The following is an 18,734-nucleotide window of genomic DNA, read 5'->3' on the forward strand; positions in this document are numbered from 1 at the left end:
GTTGAATTATAGAAAGTAAAATGAAATGTAGAAAGAAGATGAAATATAGAAAGTAAAATGAAATTTAGAAAGAAAGATGAAATATAGAAAGTAAAATAAAATATAGAAAGAAGGTTAAAATAAAGAAAGTAAAATGAAATATAGAAAGTAACATGAAATAAAGAAAGGAAGATGAACTAGAGAAACTAAAATGAAATATAGAAAGTGCGAAGATATTTAGAAAGTTAAAGGAAATGTAGAAAGAAAGATGAAATATAGAAAGTAAAATGTAAAACAGAAAGAAAGATGAAATAAAAAAATGAAATATTGAATGAAAATGGAAATATGGAAAGAAAGATGAATTATAGAAAGAAAGATGAATTATAGAAAGTAAAATGAAATATAGAAAGAAGTTGAAATATAGAAAGTAAAATGAAAAATAGAAAGTAAGATGAAAAATAGAAAGTAAAATAAAATATAAAAAGAAAGATGAAATATAGAAAGTAAAATGAACTACAGAAAGAAAGATTAAATATAGAAAGTAACATGAGTTAAAGAAAAAAAGGTGATAATAGAAAGTAAAATGAAATATAGAAAGAAGGTTAAAATAAAGAAAATTAAATATAGAAAGAAATATGAAACATAGAAAGTAAAAATAAATATATAAAGAAAGATGAAATATAGAAAGTAAAATGTAATATAGAAAGAAAGATGAAATAAAAAAAACTGAAATATTGAAAGACAAAGGAAATCTGGAAAGAAAGATGAATTATAGATAGAAAGATGAATTATAGAAAGGAAAATGAAATATAGAAAGAAGTTGAAATATAGAAAGTAAAATGAAAAATAGAAAGTAAGATGAAAAATAGAAAGTAAAATAAAATATAGAAAGAAAGATGAAATATAGAAAGTAAAATGAAATACAGAAAAAAGATTAAATATAGAAAGTAAAATGAAATTTAGAAAGAAAGATGAACTATAGAAAGTAAAATAAAATATAGAAAGAAGGTTAAAATAAAGAAAGTAAAATTAAATATAAAATGAAATATGAAATATAGAAAGTAAAATGAAATATATAAGGAAAGATGAAATATAGAAAGTAACATGAAATCAAGAAAGAAAGATGAAATATAGAAACTAAAATGAAATATAGAAAGAAGGTTAAATGAAATATAGAAAGTGCGAAGATATTTAGAAAGTTAAAAGAAATGTAGAAAGAAAGATGAAATATAGAAAGTAAAATGTAAAACAGAAAGAAAGATGAAATAAAAAAATGAAATATTCAATGAAAATGGAAATATGGAAAGAAAGATGAAGTATAGAAAGAAAGATGAATTATAGAAAGTAAAATGAAATATAGAAAGTTGAAATATAGAAAGTAAAATGAAAAATAGAAAGTAAGATGAAAAATAGAAAGTAAAATAAAATATAAAAAGAAAGATGAAATATAGAAAGTAAAATGAAATACAAAAAGAAAGATTAAATATAGAAAGTAAAATGAAATTTAGAAAGAAAGATGAAATATAGAAAGTAAAATAAAATATAGAAAGAAGGTTAAAATAAAGAAAGTAAAATGGAATATAGAATGAAATATGAAATATGGAAAGTAAAATGAAATATCTAAAGAAACATGAAATATAGAAAGTAAAATGTAAAATAGAAAGAAAGAAGAAATAAAAATAAAATAAAATAAAATATTGAAAGAAAAAGGAAAAATGGAAAGAAAGATAAAACATAGAAAGAAAGTTGAATTGTAGAAAGTAAAATGAAATGTAGAAAGAAGATGAAATATAGAAAGTAAAATGAAAAATAGAAGGTAAGATGAAAAATAGAAAGTAAGATGAAATATAGAAAGTGAGATGAAATATAGAAAGTAAAATAAAATAAAGAAAGAAAGATGAAATATAGAAAGTAAAATGAAATACAGAAAGAATGATGAAGTATAGAAAGTAAAATAAAATATAGAATGTAAAATGAAATTTAGTAAGAAAAACGATATATAGAAAGTAACATCAAATAAAGAAAGAAAGAAAGATGAAATATAGAAAGAAAGATGAAATATAGAAAGTGAAATGTAATATAGAAAGAAAGATGAAATAAAAAAAAATGAAATATTGAAAGAAAAAGGAAATATGCAAAGAAAGATGAATTATAGGAAAAAAGATGAATTATAAAAAGTAAAATGAAATATAGAAAGAAGTTGAAATATAGAAAGTTAAATGAAAAAAAGAAAGTAAGATGAAAAATAGAAAGTAAAATAAAATATAGAAAGAAACATGAAATACAGAAAGTAAAATGAAATACAGAAAGAAAGATTAAATATAAAAAGTAAAATGAAATTTAGAAAGAAAGATGAAATACAAAAATTAAAATAAAATATATAAAGAAGGTTAAAATAAAGAAAGTAAAATGAAATATGGAATGAAATATAAAATATAGAAAGTATAATGAAATATAGAAAGTAAAATGAAATATAGAAAGTAAAATGAAATATATAAAGAAAGATGAAATATAGAAAGTAACATGAAATAAATAAAGAAAGAAGAAATATAGAAACTAAAATGAAATATAGAAAGAAAGTAAAATAAAATATAGAAAGTGCGAAGATATTTAGAAAGTTAAAAGAAATGTAAAAAGAAAGATGAAATATAGAAAGTAAAATGTAAAACAGAAAGAAAGATGAAATAAAAAAATGAAATATTCAATGAAAATGGAAATATGGAAAGAAAGATGAACTATAGAAAGAAAGATGAATTCTAGAAAGTAAAATGAAATATAGAAAGTAAAATGAAAAATAGAAAGTAAGATGAATAATAGAAAGTACGATGAAAAATAGAAAGTAAAATAAAATATAAAAAGAAAGATGAAATATAGAAAGTAAAATGAAATACAGAAAGAAAGATTAAATATAGAAAGTAAAATGAAATTTAGAAAGAAAGATGAAATATAGAAAGTAAAATAAAATATAGAAAGAAGGTTAAAATAAAGAAAGTAAAATGAAATATATAATGAAATATGAAATATAGAAAGTAAAATGAAATATCTAAAGAAAGATGAAATATAGAAAGTGAAATGTAATATAGAAAGAAAGAAGAAATAAAAATAAAATAAAATGAAATATTGAAAGAAAGTGGAAAAATGGAAAGAAAGATAAAATATAGAAAGAAAGTTGAATTATAGAAAGTAAAATGAAATGTAGAAAGAAGATGAAATATAGAAAGTAAAATGAAAAATAGAAGGTAAGATGAAAAATAGAAAGTAAGATGAAATATAGAAAGTGAGATGAAATATAAAAAGTAAAATAAAATAAAGAAAGAAGGATGAAATATACAAAGTAAAATGAAATACAGGAAGAATGATGAAGTATAGAAAGTAAAATAAAATATAGAATGTAAAATGAAATATAGTAAGAGAAACGATATGTAGAAAGTAAGATGAAATAAAGAAAGAAAGATGAAATATAGAAACTAAAATGAAATATAGAAAGAAAGATGAAATATAGAAAGAAAGACGAAATATAAAAAGTAAAATGAAATATAAAAAGAAAGATGAAATATAAAGAGTAAAATGAAATTTATAAAGAAAGATGAAATATAGAAAGTAAAATAAAATATAGTAAAAAAATGATGTATAGAAAGTAACATGAATTAAAGAAAGAAAGGTGAAAATAGAAAGTAAAATGAAATATAAAAAGAAGTTTAAAATAAAGAAAGTAAAATGAAATATAGAAAAAAATATGAAACATAGAAAGTAAAAAGAAATATATAAAGAAAGATGAAATATACAAAGTAAAATGTAATATAGAAAGAAAGATAAAATAAAAAAAAGGAAATATCGAAAGAAAAAAGAAATATGAAAAGAAAGATGAATTATAGAAAGAAAGATGAATTATAGAAAGGAAAATGAAATATAGAAAGAAGTTGAAATATAGAAAGTAAAATGAAAAATAGAAAGTAAGATGAAAAATAGAAAGTAAAATAAAATATAAAAAGAAAGATGAAATATAGAAAGTAAAATGACATACAGAAAGAAAGATTAAATAGAGAAAGTAAAATGAAATTTAGAAAGAAAGATGAAATATAGAAAGTAAAATAAAATATAAAAAGAAGGTTAAAATAAATAAAGTAAAATGAAATATAGAATGAAATATGAAATATAGAAAGTACAATGAAATATAGAATAAAATATGAAATATAGAAAGTATAATGAAATAGAGAAAGTAAAATGAAATATATAAAGAAATATGAAATATAGAAAGTAACATGAAATAAATAAAGAAAGATGAAATATAGAAACTAAAATGAAATATAGAAAGAAGGTAAAATGAAATATAGAAAGTGCGAAAATATTTAGAAAGTTAAAGGAAATATAGAAAGAAAGATGAAATATAGAAAGTAAAATGTAAAACAGAAAGAAAGATGAAATAAAAAAATGAAATATTGAATGAAAATGGAAATATGGAAAGAAAGATGAATTATAGAAAGTAAAATGAAATATAGAAAGAAGTTGAAATATAGAAAGTAAAATGAAAAATAGAAAGTAAGATGAAAAATAGAAAGTAAAATAAAATATAAAAAGAAAGTTGAAATATAGAAAGTAAAATGAAATAAAGAAAGAAAGATTAAATATAGAAAGTAAAATGAAATTTAGAAAGAAAGATGAAATATAGAAAGTAAAATAAAATATAGAAAGAAGGTTAAAATAAAGAAAGTAAAATGAAATATAGAATGAAATATGAAATATAGAAAGTAAAATGAAATATCTAAGAAAGATGAAATATAGAAAGTAAAATGTAATATAGAAGGAAAGAAGAAATAAAAACTAAAATAAAATGAAATATTGAAAGAAACGGAAAAATGGAAAGAAAGATAAAATATAGAAAGAAAGTTGAATTATAGAAAGTAAAATGAAATGTAGAAAGAAGATGAAATATAGAAAGTAAAATGAAAAATAGAAGGTAAGATGAAAAATAGAAAGTAAGATGAAATATAGAAAGTGAGATGAAATATAAAAAGTAAAATAAAATAAAGATGAAATATAGAATGTAAAATGAAATACAGAAAGAATGATGAAGTATAGAAAGTAAAATAAAATATAGAATGTAAAATAAAATATAGTAAGAAAAACGATATATAGAAAGTAACATGAAATAAAGAAAGAAAGATGAAATATAGAAAGTAAAATGAAATATAGAAAGAAAGATGAAATATAGAAAGTAAAATGAAATATAGAAAGAAAGATGAGATATAGAAAGTAAAATGAAATATAGAAAGAAAGATGAAATATAAAAAGTAAAATAAAATTTATAAAGAATGATGAAATATAAAAAGTAAAATAAAATATAGTAAAAAAAATGATGTGTAGAAAGTAACATGAATTAAAGAAAGAAAGGTGAAAAATAGAAAGTAAAATGAAATATAGAAAGAAGGTTAAAATAAAGAAAGTAAAATGAAATATAGAAAGAAATATGAAACATAGAAAGTAAAAAGAAATTTAAAAAGAAAGATGAAATATAGAAAGTAAAATGTAATATAGAAAGAAAGATGAAATAAAAAAATGAAATATGGAAAGAAAGATGAATTATAGAAAGAAAGATGAATTATAGAAAGGAAAATGAAATATAGAAAGAAGTTGAAATATAGAAAGTAAAATGAAAAATAGAAAGTAAGAAGAAAAATAGAAAGTAAAATAAAATATAAAAAGAAAGATGAAATATAGAAAGTAAAATGAAATACAAAAAGAGAGATTAAATATAGAAAGTAAAATAAAATTTAGAAAGGAAGATGAAATATAGAAAGTAAAATAAAATATAGAAAGAAGGTTAAAATAAAGAAAGTATAATGAAATATAGAAAGAAGTTGAAATATGAAAAGTAAAATGACAAATAGAAAGTAAGATGAAAAATAGAAAGTAAAATAAAATATAAAAAGAAAGTTGAAATAAAGAAAGTAAAATGAAATACAGAAAGAAAGATTAAATATAGAAAGTAAAATGAAATATAGAATGAAATATGAAATATAGAAAGTAAAATGACATATCTAAGAAAGATGAAATATAGAAAGTAAAATGTAATATAGAAAGAAAGAAAAAATAAAAACTAAAATAAAATAAAATATTGAAAGAAAATGGAAAAATGGAAAGAAAGATAAAATATAGAAAGAAAGTTGAATTATAGAAAGTAAAATGAAATGTAGAAAGAAGATGAAATATAGAAAGTAAAATAAAAAAGAGAAGGTAAGATGAAAAATAGAAAGTAAGATGAAATATAGAAAGTGAGTTGAAATATAGAAAGTAAAATAAAATAAAAAAAAGAAAGATGAAATATACAAAGTAAAATGAAATACAGAAAGAATGATGAAGTATAGAAAGTAAAATGAAATATAGAATGAAAGATAAAATATAGAGAAAAAGATGAAATGTAGAAAGAAAGATGATAAGTAGAAAGTAAAATTAAATATAGAAAGAAAGATGAAATATAGATAGTAAAATGAAATATAGACAGAACGATGAAATATAGAAAGTAAAATGTAATATTGAAAGATGAAATATAGAAAGTAAAATGAAATTTATAAAGAAAGATGAAATATAGAAAGTAAAATGAAATATAGTAAAAAAAATGATGTATAGAAAGTAACATGAATTAAAGAAAGAAAAATTAAATATAGAAAGTAAAATGAAATATAGAAAGTACAATGAAATATATAAAGAAAGATAAAATATAGAAAGTAAAATGTAAAATAGAAAGAAAGATGAAAAAAAATTAAATATAGAAAGAAAATGGAAATATGGAAAGAAAGATGAATTATAGAAAGAAAGATGAATTATAGAAAGTAAAATGAAGTATAGAAAGAAGTTGAAATATAGAAAGTAAAATGAAAAATAGAAAGTAAGAAGAAAAATAGAAAGTAAAATAAAATATAGAAAGAAAGAGGAAATATAGAAAGTAAAATGAAATACAGAAAGAAGGATTAAATATAGAAAGTAAAATGAAATTTAGAGAGAAAGATGAAATATAGAAAGTAAAATAAAATATAGAAAGATGGTTAAAATAAAGAAAGTAAAATGAAATATAGAATGTAAAATGAAATATATAAAGAAAGATGAATTATAGAAATTAAAATGAAAAATAGAAAGAAGTTGAAATATAGAAAGTAAAATGAAAAATAGAAAGTAAGATGAAAAATAGAAAGTAAAATAAAATATAGAAAGAAAGATAAAATATAGAAAGTAAAATGAAATACAGAAAGAAAGATTAAATATAGAAAGTAAAATGAAATATAGAAACAAAGATGAGATGTAGAAATTAAAATTAAATACTGATAGAAAGATGAAATATAGAAATTAAAATTCAATACAGAAAGAAAGATGAACTATAGAAAGTAAAATGAAATAAAGAAAGAAAGATAAAATATATCAAGAAAGATGAAATAAAGAAAGATGGAATATAGAAAGTAAAATGTAATATAGAAAGAAAGATGAAAAATAAAAAATAAAATAAAATATTGAAAGAAAAAGGAAATATAGAAAGAAGGATGAAATATAGAAAGTAAAATGAAATATAGAAACAAAGATGAGATATAGAAATTAAAATTAAATTCTGATAGCAAGATGAAATATAGAAATTAAAATTCAATACAGAAAGAAAGATGAACTATAGAAAATAAAATGAAATAAAGAAAGAAAGATAAAATATATTAAGAAAGATGAAATAAAGAAAGATGGAATATAGAAAGTAAAATGTAATATAGAAAGAAAGATGAAAAATAAAAAATAAAATAAAATATTGAAAGAAAAAGGAAATATAGAAAGAAAGATGAAATATAGAAAGTAAAATGAAATATAGAAAGAAAGATGAACTATAGAAAGTAAAATGAAATAAAGAAAGAAAGATAAAATATATGAAGAAAGATGAAATAAAGAAAGATGGAATATAGAAAGTAAAATGTAATATAGAAAGAAATATGAAATAAAAAAATAAATTGAAATACTGAAAGAAAAGGAAATATGGAAAGAAAGATGAATTATAGAAAGTAAAATGAAATATAGAAAGTAAGATGAAATATAGAAAGTATGATGAAATATAGAAAGTAAAATAAAATAAAGAAAGAAAGATGAACTACAGATAGTAAAATGAAATATAGAAAGAAAGATGAGATATAGAAATTAAAATGAAATACTGGTAGAAAGATGAAATATAGAAATTAAAATTCAAGACAGAAAGAAAGATGAACTATAGAAAGTAAAATGAAATAAAGAAAGAAAGATAAAATATATCAAGAAAGATGAAATAAAGAAAGATCGAATATAGAAAGTAAAATGTAATATAGAAAGAAATATGAAATAAAAAAATAAAATGAAATATTGAAAGAAAATGAAATATGGAAAGAGAGATGAAATTTAGAAAGAAAAATGAATTGTAGAAAGTAAAATGAAATATAGAAAGAAGATGAAAAATAGAAAGTAAAATAAAAAATAGAAAGTAAGATGAAAAATAGAAAGTAAGATGAAATATAGAAAGTAAGATGAAATATAGAAAGTAAAATAAAATAAAGAAAGAAAGATAAAATATATCAAGAAAGATGAAATAAAGAAAGATGAAATATAGTAAGAAAAATGATATATAGAAAGTAACATGAAATAAAGAAAGAAAGATGAAATATAGAAACTAAAATGAAATATAGGAAGTAAAATAAAATATAGAAAGAAAGATGAAATATAGAAAGTAAAATGAAATATAGTACGAAAAATGATGTATAGAACGTAACATGAATTAAGGAAAGAAAGATGAAATATATAAAGTAAAATGAAATATAAAAAGAAGATAAATTATAGAAACAAGGTTAAAATAAAGAAAGTAAAATGAAATATAAAAAGAAATATGAAACATAGAAAGTAAAATGAAATTAAGAAAGTAAAATAAAATAAATAAAGAAAGATGAAATATAGAAAGTAAAATGTAATATAGAAAGAAAGATAATATAAAAAAATGAAATATTGAAAGAAAAAGGAAATATGGAAAGAAAGATGAAATATAGGAAGAAAGGTAAATTATAGAAAGTAAAACGAAATATAGAAAGAAGATGACATATAGAAAGTAAAATGAAAAATAGAAAGTAAGATGAAAAATAGAAAGTAAGATGAAATATAGAAAGTATAATGAAATATAGAAAGTAAAAAAATAAAGAAAGAAAAATGAAATATAGAAAGTAAAATGAAATACAGAAAGAATGTTAAATATAGAAAGTAAAATGTAATATAGTAAGAAAAACGAATTATAGAAAGTAACACGAAATGAAGAAAGAAAGATGAAATATAGAAAATAAAATGAAATATAGAAAGAAGGTAAAATAAAATATAGAATGTGTGAAGATATTTAGATAGTTAAAGGAAATGTAGAAAGAAAGTTGAAATATAGAAAGTAAAATGTATTATAGAAAGAAAGATGAAAAATAAAAAAAAATAAAAAAATTGAAAGAAAAAGGAAATGTAGAAAGAAAGATGAAATATAGAAAGTAAAATGAAATATAGAAAGAAAGATGAGATATAGAAATTAAAATGAAATACTGATAGAAGGATGAAATATAGAAATTAAAATTCAATACAGAAAGAAAGATGAACTATAGAAAGTAAAATAAAATAAAGAAAGAAAGATGAAATATATCAAGAAAGATGAAATATAGAAAGTAATATTAAATATATAAAGAAAGATGAAATATTTAAAGTAAAACGAAATATAGAATGAAGATGAAAAATTAAAAAAAAGTTTAAATATAGAAAGTAAAATAAAATATAGAATGAAAAACGAAATATAGAAAGTAAAATCAAATATTGAAAGAAAGATGAAATATAGAATGTAACATGAAATATATAAAGAAAGATGAAAGATAGAAAGTAAAATGAAATATATAAAGAAAGATGAAATTTAGAAAGTAAAATGAAATATAGAAAGAAAAATGAAATATAGAATGAAAGATAAAATATAGAGAGAAAGATGAAATGAAGAAAGAAAGATGATAAGTAAAAGTAAAATTAAATATAGAAAGAAAGATGAAATATAGATAGTAAAATGAAATATAGAAAGAACGATGAATTATAGAAAGTAAAATGAAATATTGAAAGAAAGATGAAATATAGAAAGTAAAATGAAATTTATAAAGAAAGATGAAATATAGAAAGTAAAATAAAATATAGAAAGTAAAATGAAATATAGAAAGTAAAATGAAATATAGTAAAAAAAAATGATGTATAGAAAGTAACATGAATTAAAGAAAGAAAGATTAAATAAAAAAAGTAAAATGAAATATAGAAAGAAGGTTAAAATAAAGAAAGTAAAATGAAATATAGAAAGAAATATGAAGCATATAAAGTAAAATGAAATATATAAAGTAAAATGAAATATATAAAGAAAGATGAAATATAGAAAGTAAAATGTAAAATAGAAAGAAAGATTAAAAAAAAAATTAAATATTGAAATAAAATGGAAATATGGAAAGAAAGATGAATTATAGAACGTAATATTCAATATAGAAAGAAGTTGAAATATAGAAAGTAAAATGAAAAATAGAAAGTATGATGAAAAATAGAAAGTAAAATAAAATATAGAAAGAAAGATGAAATATAGAAACTAAAATGAAATACAGAAAGAAAGATTAAATACAGAAAGTAAAATGAAATTTAGAAAGAAAGATGAAATATAGAAAGTAAAATAAAATATAGAAAGAATGTTAAAATAATGAAAGTAAAATGAAATATAGAATGAAATATGAAATATAGAAACTAAAATGAAATATAGAAAGTAAAATGAAATATATAAAGAAAGATGAATTATAGAAAGAAAGATGAATTATAGAAAGTAAGATGAAATATAGAGAGAAGTTGAAATATAGAAAGTAAAATGAAAAAATTGAAAGTAAGATGAAAAATAGAGAGTAAACTAAAATATAGAAAGAAATGTGAAATATAAAAAGTAAAATGAAATACAGAAAGAAAGATTGAATATAGAAAGTAAAATGAAATATAGAAAGAAAAATGAGATATAGAAATTAAAATTAAATACTGATAGAAAGATGAAATATAGAAATTAAAATTCAATACAGAAAGAAAGATGAACTATAGAAAGTAAAATGAAATAAAGAAAGAAAGAAAAAATATATCAAGAAAGATGAAATAAAGAATGATGGAATATAGAAAGTAAAATGTAATATAGAAAGAAAGAAGAAAAATAAAAATAAAATAAAATATTGAAAGAAAAAGGAAATATAGAAATAAAGAAGAAATATAGAAAGAAAAATAAAATTTAGAAAGAAAGATGAAATATAGAAAGTAAAATGAAATATAGTATGAAAAATGATGTATAGAACGTAACATGAATTAAAGAAAGAAAGATGAAATATATAAAGTAAAAAGAAATATAAAAAGAAGATAAATTATAGAAACAAGGTTAAAATAAAGAAAGTAAAATGAAATATAAAAAGAAATATGGAGCATAGAAAGTAAAATGAAATATATAGAGAAAGATAAAATATAGAAAGTAAAATCTAAAATAGAAAGAAAGATGAAAAAAAAATTAAATATTGAAAGAAAATGGAAATATGGAAAGAAAAATGAATTATAGGAAGAAAGATGAATTATAGAAAGTAAAATGAAGTATAGAAAGAAGTTGAAATATAGAAAGTAAAATGAAAAATAGAAAGTAAGATGAAAAATAGAAAGTAAAATAAAATATAGAAAGAAAGATGAAATGTAGAAAGTAAAATGAAATACAAAAAGAAAGATTAAATATAGAAAGTAAAATGAAATTTAGAAAGAAAGATGAAATATAGAAAGTAAAATAAAATATAGAAAGAAGGTTAAAATAAAGAAAGTAAAATGAAATATAGAATGAAATAAGAAATATAGAAAGTAAAATGAAATATAGAAAGTAAAATGAAATATATAAAGAAAGATGAATTATAGAAATTAAAATGAAATATAAAAAGAAGTTGAAATATAGAAAGTAAAATGAAAAATAGAAAGTAAGATGAAAAATAGAAAGTAAAATAAAATATAGAAAGAAAGATGAAATATAGAAAGTAAAATGAAATACAGAAAGGAAGATTAAATATAGAAAGTAAAATAAAATATAGAAACAAAGATGACATGTAGAAATTAAAATTATATACTGATAGAAAGATGAAATTTAGAAATTAAAATTCAATACAGAAAGAAAGATGAACTATAGAAAGTAAAATGAAATAAAGAAAGAAAGATAAAATATATCAAGAAAGATGAAATAAAGAAAGATTGAATATAGAAAGTCAAATGTAATATAGAAAGAAAGATGAAAAATAAAAAAAATAAAAAAATATTGAAAGAAAAAGGAAATAAAGAAAGAAGGATGAAATATAGAAAGTAAAATGAAATATAGAAAGAACGATGAGATATAGAAATTAAAATTAAATTCTGATAGCAAGATGAAATATAGAAATTAAGATTCAATACAGAAAGAAAGATGAACTATAGAAAGTAAAATGAAATAAAGAAAGAAAGATAAAATATATCAAGAAAGATGAAATAAAGAAAGATGGAATATAGAAAGTAAAATGTAATATAGAAAGAAAGATGAAAAATAAAAAATAAAATAAAATATTGAAAGAAAGAGGAAATATAGAAAGTAAAATGAAATATAGAAAGAAAGAAGAGATATAGAAATTAAAATTAAATACTGATAGAAAGATGAAATATAGAAATTAAAATTCAATACAAAAAGAAAGATGAACCATAGAAAGTAAACTGAAATAAAGAAAGAAAGATAAAATATATCAAGAAAGGTGAAATAAAGAAAGATGGAATATAGAAAGTAAAATGTAATATAGAAAGAAATATGAAATAAAAAAATAAAATGAAATATTGAAAGAAAAGAAAATATGGAAAGAAAGATGAATTATAGAAAGTAAAATGAAATATAGAAAGAAGTTGAAAAATAGAAAGTGAAATAAAAAATACAAAGTAAGATGAAAAATACAAAGTAAGATGAAAAATAGAAAGTAAGATGAAATATAGAAAGTAAGATGAAATATAGAAAGTAAAATAAAATAAAGAAAGAAAGATGAAATATAGATAGTAAAATGAAATATAGAAAGAAAGATGAGAGATAGAAATTAAAATGAAATACTGATAGAAAGATGAAATATAGAAATTAAAATTCAATACAGAAAGAAAAATGAAATATTGAAAGAAAAGGAAATATGGAAAGAGAGATGAAATTTAGAAAGAAAGATGAATTGCAGAAAGTAAAATGAAATATAGAAAGAAGATGAAAAATAGAAAGTAAAATAAAAAATAGAAAGTAAGATGAAAAATAGAAAGTAAGATGAAATATAGAAAGTAAGATGAAATATAGAAAGTAAAATAAAATAAAGAAAGAAAGATAAAATATATCAAGAAAGATGAAATAAAGAAAGATGGAATATAGAAAGTAAAATGTAATATAGAAAGAAAGATGAAAAATAAAAAATAAAATAAAATATTGAAAGAAAAAAGAAATATAGAAAGAAAGATGAAATATAGAAAGTAAAATGAAATATAGAAAGTAAAATGTAATATAGTAGCAAAAACGAAATATAGAAAGTAACATGAAATGAAGAAAGAAAGATGAAATATAGAAACAAAAATGAAATATAGTAAGAAGGTAAAATAAAATATAGAATGTGAGAAAATATTTAGATAGTTAAAGGAAATGTAGAAAGAAAGTTGAAATATAGAAAGTAACATGAAATGAAGAAAGAAAGATGAAATATAGAAACAAAAATGAAATATAGTAAGAAGGTAAAATAAAATATAGAATGTGTGAAAATATTTAGATCGTTGAAAGGAAATGTAGAAAGAAAGTTGAAATATAGAAAGTAAAATGTATTATAGAAAGAAAGATGAAAAATAAAAAATAAAAAAATAATGAAAGAAAATGGAAATGTAGAAAGAAAGATGAAATATAGAAAGAAAGATGAAATATAGAAAGTAAAATGAAATATAGAAACAAAGATGAGATATAGAAATTAAAATTAAATACTGATAGAAAGATGAAATATAGAAATTAAAATTCAATACAGAAAGAAAGATGAACTATAGAAAGTAAAATGAAATAAAGAAAGAAAGATAAAATATATCAAGAAAGATGAAATATACAAAGTAATATTAAATATTTAAAGAAAGATGAAATATTGAAAGTAAAACGAAATATAGAATGAAGATGAAATATTAAAAAAAAGTTTAAATATAGAAGGTAAAATGAAATATCGAATGAAAAAAGAAATATAGAAAGTAAAATCAAATATTGAAAGAAAGATGAAATAATGAATGTAACATGAAATATATAAAGAAAGATTAAAGATAGAAAGTAAAATGAAATATATAAAGAAAGATGAAATTTAGAAACTAAAATGAAATATAGAAAGAAAAATGAAATATAGAATGAAAGATAAAATATAGAGAGAAAGATGAAATGTAGAAAGAAATATGATATGTAGAAAGTAAAATTAAATATAGAAAGAAAGATGAAATATAGATAGTAAAATGAAATATAGAAAGAACGATGAAATATAGAAAGTAAAATGAAATATTGAAAGAAAGATGAAATATAGAAAGTAAAATGAAATTTATAAAGAAAGATGAAATATAGAAAGTAAAATGAAATATAGTAAAAAAAATGATGTATAGAAAGTAACATGAATTAAAGAAAGAAAGATTAAATATAAAAAGTAAAATGAAATATAGAAAGTAAAATCAAATATATAAAGAAAGATGAAATATAGAAAGTAAAATGTAAAATAGAAAGAAAGATGAAAAAAAATTAAATTTTGTAAGAAAATGGAAATATGGAAAGAAAGATGAATTATATAAAGAAAGATGAATTATAGAAAGAAGTTGAAATATAGAAAGTAAAATGAAAAATAGAAAGTAAGATGAAAAATAGAAAGTAAAATAAAATATAGAAAGAAAGATGAAATATAGAAAGTAAAATGAAATACAGAAAGAAAGATTAAATATAGAAAGTAAAATGAAATATAGAATGAAATAAGAAATATAGAAAGTAAAATGAAATATAGAAAGTGAAATGAAATATAGAAACAAAGATGAGATATAGTAATTAAAATTAAATACTGATAGAAAGATGAAATTTAGAAATTAAAATTCAATACAGAAATAAAGATGAACTATAGAAAGTAAAATGAAATAAAGAATGAAAGATAAAATATATCAAGAAAGATGAAATAAAGAAAGATAGAATATAGAAAGCAAAATGTAATAAAGAAAGAAAGATGAAAAATAAAAAATAAAATAAAATATTGAAAGAAAAAGGAAATATAGAAAGAAAGATGAAATATAGAAAGTAAAATGAAATATAGAAAGAAAGATGAGATATAGAAATTAAAATTAAATACTGATAGAAAGATGAAATATAGAAATTAAAATTCAATACAGAAAGAAAGATGAACTATAGAAAGTAAAATGAAATAAAGAAAGATAAAATATATCAAGAAAGATGAAATAAAGAAAGATGGAATATAGAAAGTAAAATGTAATATAGAAAGAAATATTGAAAGAAAAGGAAATATGGAAAGAGAGATGAAGTTTAGAAAGAAAGATGAATTGTAGAAAGTAAAATGAAATATAGAAAGAAGATGAAAAATAGAAAGTAAAATAAAAAATAGAAAGTAAGATGAAAAATAGAAAGTAAGATGAAATATAGAAAGTAAGATGAAATATAGAAAGTAAAATAAAATAAATATAGAAAGTAAAATGAATTACAGAAAGAATGATGAAATATAGAAAGTAAAACGAAATATAGTAAGAAAAACGATATATAGAAAGTAACATGAAGTAAAGAAAGAATGATGAAATATTGAAACTAAAGTGAAATATAGAGAGTAAAATGAAATACAGAAAGAAAGATGAAATATAGAAAGTAAAATGAAAATTAGAAAGAAAGATGAAATATAGAAAGTAAAATGAAATATAGTACGAAAAATGATGTATAGAACGTAACATGAATTAAAGAAAGAAAGAAGAAATATAGGAAGTAAAATGAAATTTTGAAAAGATGATAAATTATAGAAAAAAGGTTAAAATAAAGAAAGTAAAATGAAATATAAAAAGAAATATGAAACATAGAAAGTAAAATGAAATATAGAAAGTAAAATAAAATAAAGAAAGAAAGATGAAATATAGAAAGTAAAATGTAATATTGAAAGAAAGATAAAATAAAAAAATAAAATATTGAAAGAAAAAGGAAATATGGAAAGAAAGATGAAATATAGGAAGAAAGGTAAATTATAGAAAGTAAAACGAAATATAGAAAGAAGATGACATATAGAAAGTAAAATGAAAAATAGAAAGTAAGATGAAAAATAGAAAGTAAGATGAAATATAGAAAGTATAATGAAATGTAGAAAGTAAAAAAAATTAAAGAAAGAAAAATGAAATATAGAAAGTAAAATGAAATACAGAAAGAATGATAGATATAGAAAGTAAAATGTAATATAGTAAGAAAAATGAATTATAGAAAGTAACATGAAATGAAGAAAGAAAGATAAAATATAGAAACTAAAATGAAATATAGAAAGAAGGTAAAATAAAATATAGAATGTGTGAAGATATTTAGATAGTTAAAGGAAATGTAGAAAGAAAGTTGAAATATAGAAAGTAAAATGTATTATAGAAAGAAAGATGAAAAATAAAAAATAAAATAAAATATTGAAAGAAAAAGGAAATGTAGAAAGAAAGATGAAATATAGAAAGAAAGATGAAATATAGAAAGTAAAATGAAATATAGAAAGAAAGATGAGATATAGAAATTAAAATTAAATACTGATAGAAAGATGAAATATAGAAATTAAAATTCAATACAAAAAGAAAGATGAACTATAGAAAGTAAAATAAAATAAAGAAAGAAAGATGAAATATATCAAGAAAGATGAAATATAGAAAGTAATATTAAATATATAAAGAAAGATGAAATATTGAAAGTAAAACGAAATATAGATTGAAGATGAAATATTAAAAAAAAGTTTAAATATAGAAAGTAAAATGAAATATAGAATGAAAAAAGAAATATAGAAAGTAAAATAATATATTGAAAGAAAGATGATATATAGAATGTAACATGAAATATATAAAGAAAGATGAAAGATAGAAAGTAAAATGAAACATATAAAGAAAGATGAAGTTTAGAAAGTAAAATGAAATATAGAAAGAAAATTGAAATATAGAATGAAAGTTAAAATTTAGAGAGAAAGATGAAATGTAGAAAGAAAGATGATAAGTAGAAAGTAAAATTAAATATAGAAAGAAAGATGAATTATAGATAGTAAAATGAAATATAGAAAGAACGATGAAATATAGAAAGTAAAATGAAATAGTGAAAGAAAGATGAAATATAGAAAGTAAAATGAAATTTATAAAGAAAGACGAAATATAGAAAGTAAAATGAAATTTATAAAGAAAGATGAAATATAGAAAGTAAAATCAAATATAGTAAAAAAAAATGATGTATAGAAAGTAGCATGAATTAAAGAAAGAAAGATTAAATAGAAAAAGTAAAATGAAATATAGAAAGAAATATGGAGCAGAGAAAGTAAAATGAAATATAGAAAGTAAAATGAAATATATGAAGAAAGATGAAACATAGAAAGTAAAATGTAAAATAGAAAGAAAGATGAAAAAAAATTAAATATTGAAAGAAAATGGAAATATGGAAAGAAAGATGAATTATAGAAAGAAAGATGGATTATAGAAAGTAAAATGAAATATAAAAAGAAGTTGAAATATAGAAAGTAAAATGAAAAATAGAAAGTAAGATGAAAAATAGAAAATAAAATAAAATATAGAAAGAAAGATGAAAGATAGAAAGTAAAATGAAATACAGAAAGAAAGATTAAATATAGAAAGTAAAATGAAATTTAGAAAGAAAGATGAAATATAGAAAGTAAAATAAAATATAGAAAGAAGGTTAAAATCAAGAAAATAAAATGAAATATAGAATGAAATAAGAAATATAGAAAGTAAAATGAAATATATAAGAAAGAAGAATTATAGAAAGAAAGATGAATTATAGAAAGAAAGATGAATTATAGAAAGTAAAATGAAATATAGAAGTTGAAATATAGAAAGTAAAATGAAAAATAGAAAGTAAGATGAAAAATAGAAAGTAAAATAAAATATAGAAAGAAAGATGAAATATAGAAACTAAAATGAAATACAGAAAGAAAGATTAAATATAGAAAGTAAAATGAAATATAGAAACAAAGATGAGATATAGAAATTAAAATTAAATACTGATAGAAAGATGAAATATAGAAATTAAAATTCAATACAGAAAGAAAGATGAACTATAGAAAGTAAAATGAAATAAAGAAAGAAAGATAAAATATATCGAGAAAGATGAAAAAAAGAAAGATGGAATATAGAAAGTAAAATGTAATATAGAAAGAAAGATGAAAAATAAAAAATAAAAAAAAATATTAAAAGAAAAAGAAATTCTAGAAAGAAAGATGAAATAGAGAAAGTAAAATGAAATATAGAAACAAAGATAAGATATATAAATTAAAATTAAATACTGATAGAAAGATGAAATATAGAAATTAAAATTCAATACGGAAAGAAAGTTGAACTATAGAAAGTAAAATGAAATAAAGAAAGAAAGATAAAATATATCAAGAAAGATGAAATAAAGAAAGATGGAATATAGAAAGTAAAATGTAATATAGAAAGAAATATGA

This window comes from Aristolochia californica, unplaced genomic scaffold (assembly GCF_029961685.1).
Source record: "Aristolochia californica isolate CCGP_79_NKW_82.1479 unplaced genomic scaffold, dmAriCali1.0.hap1 SCAF_7, whole genome shotgun sequence".
Taxonomy (NCBI): domain Eukaryota; kingdom Viridiplantae; phylum Streptophyta; class Magnoliopsida; order Piperales; family Aristolochiaceae; genus Aristolochia; species Aristolochia californica.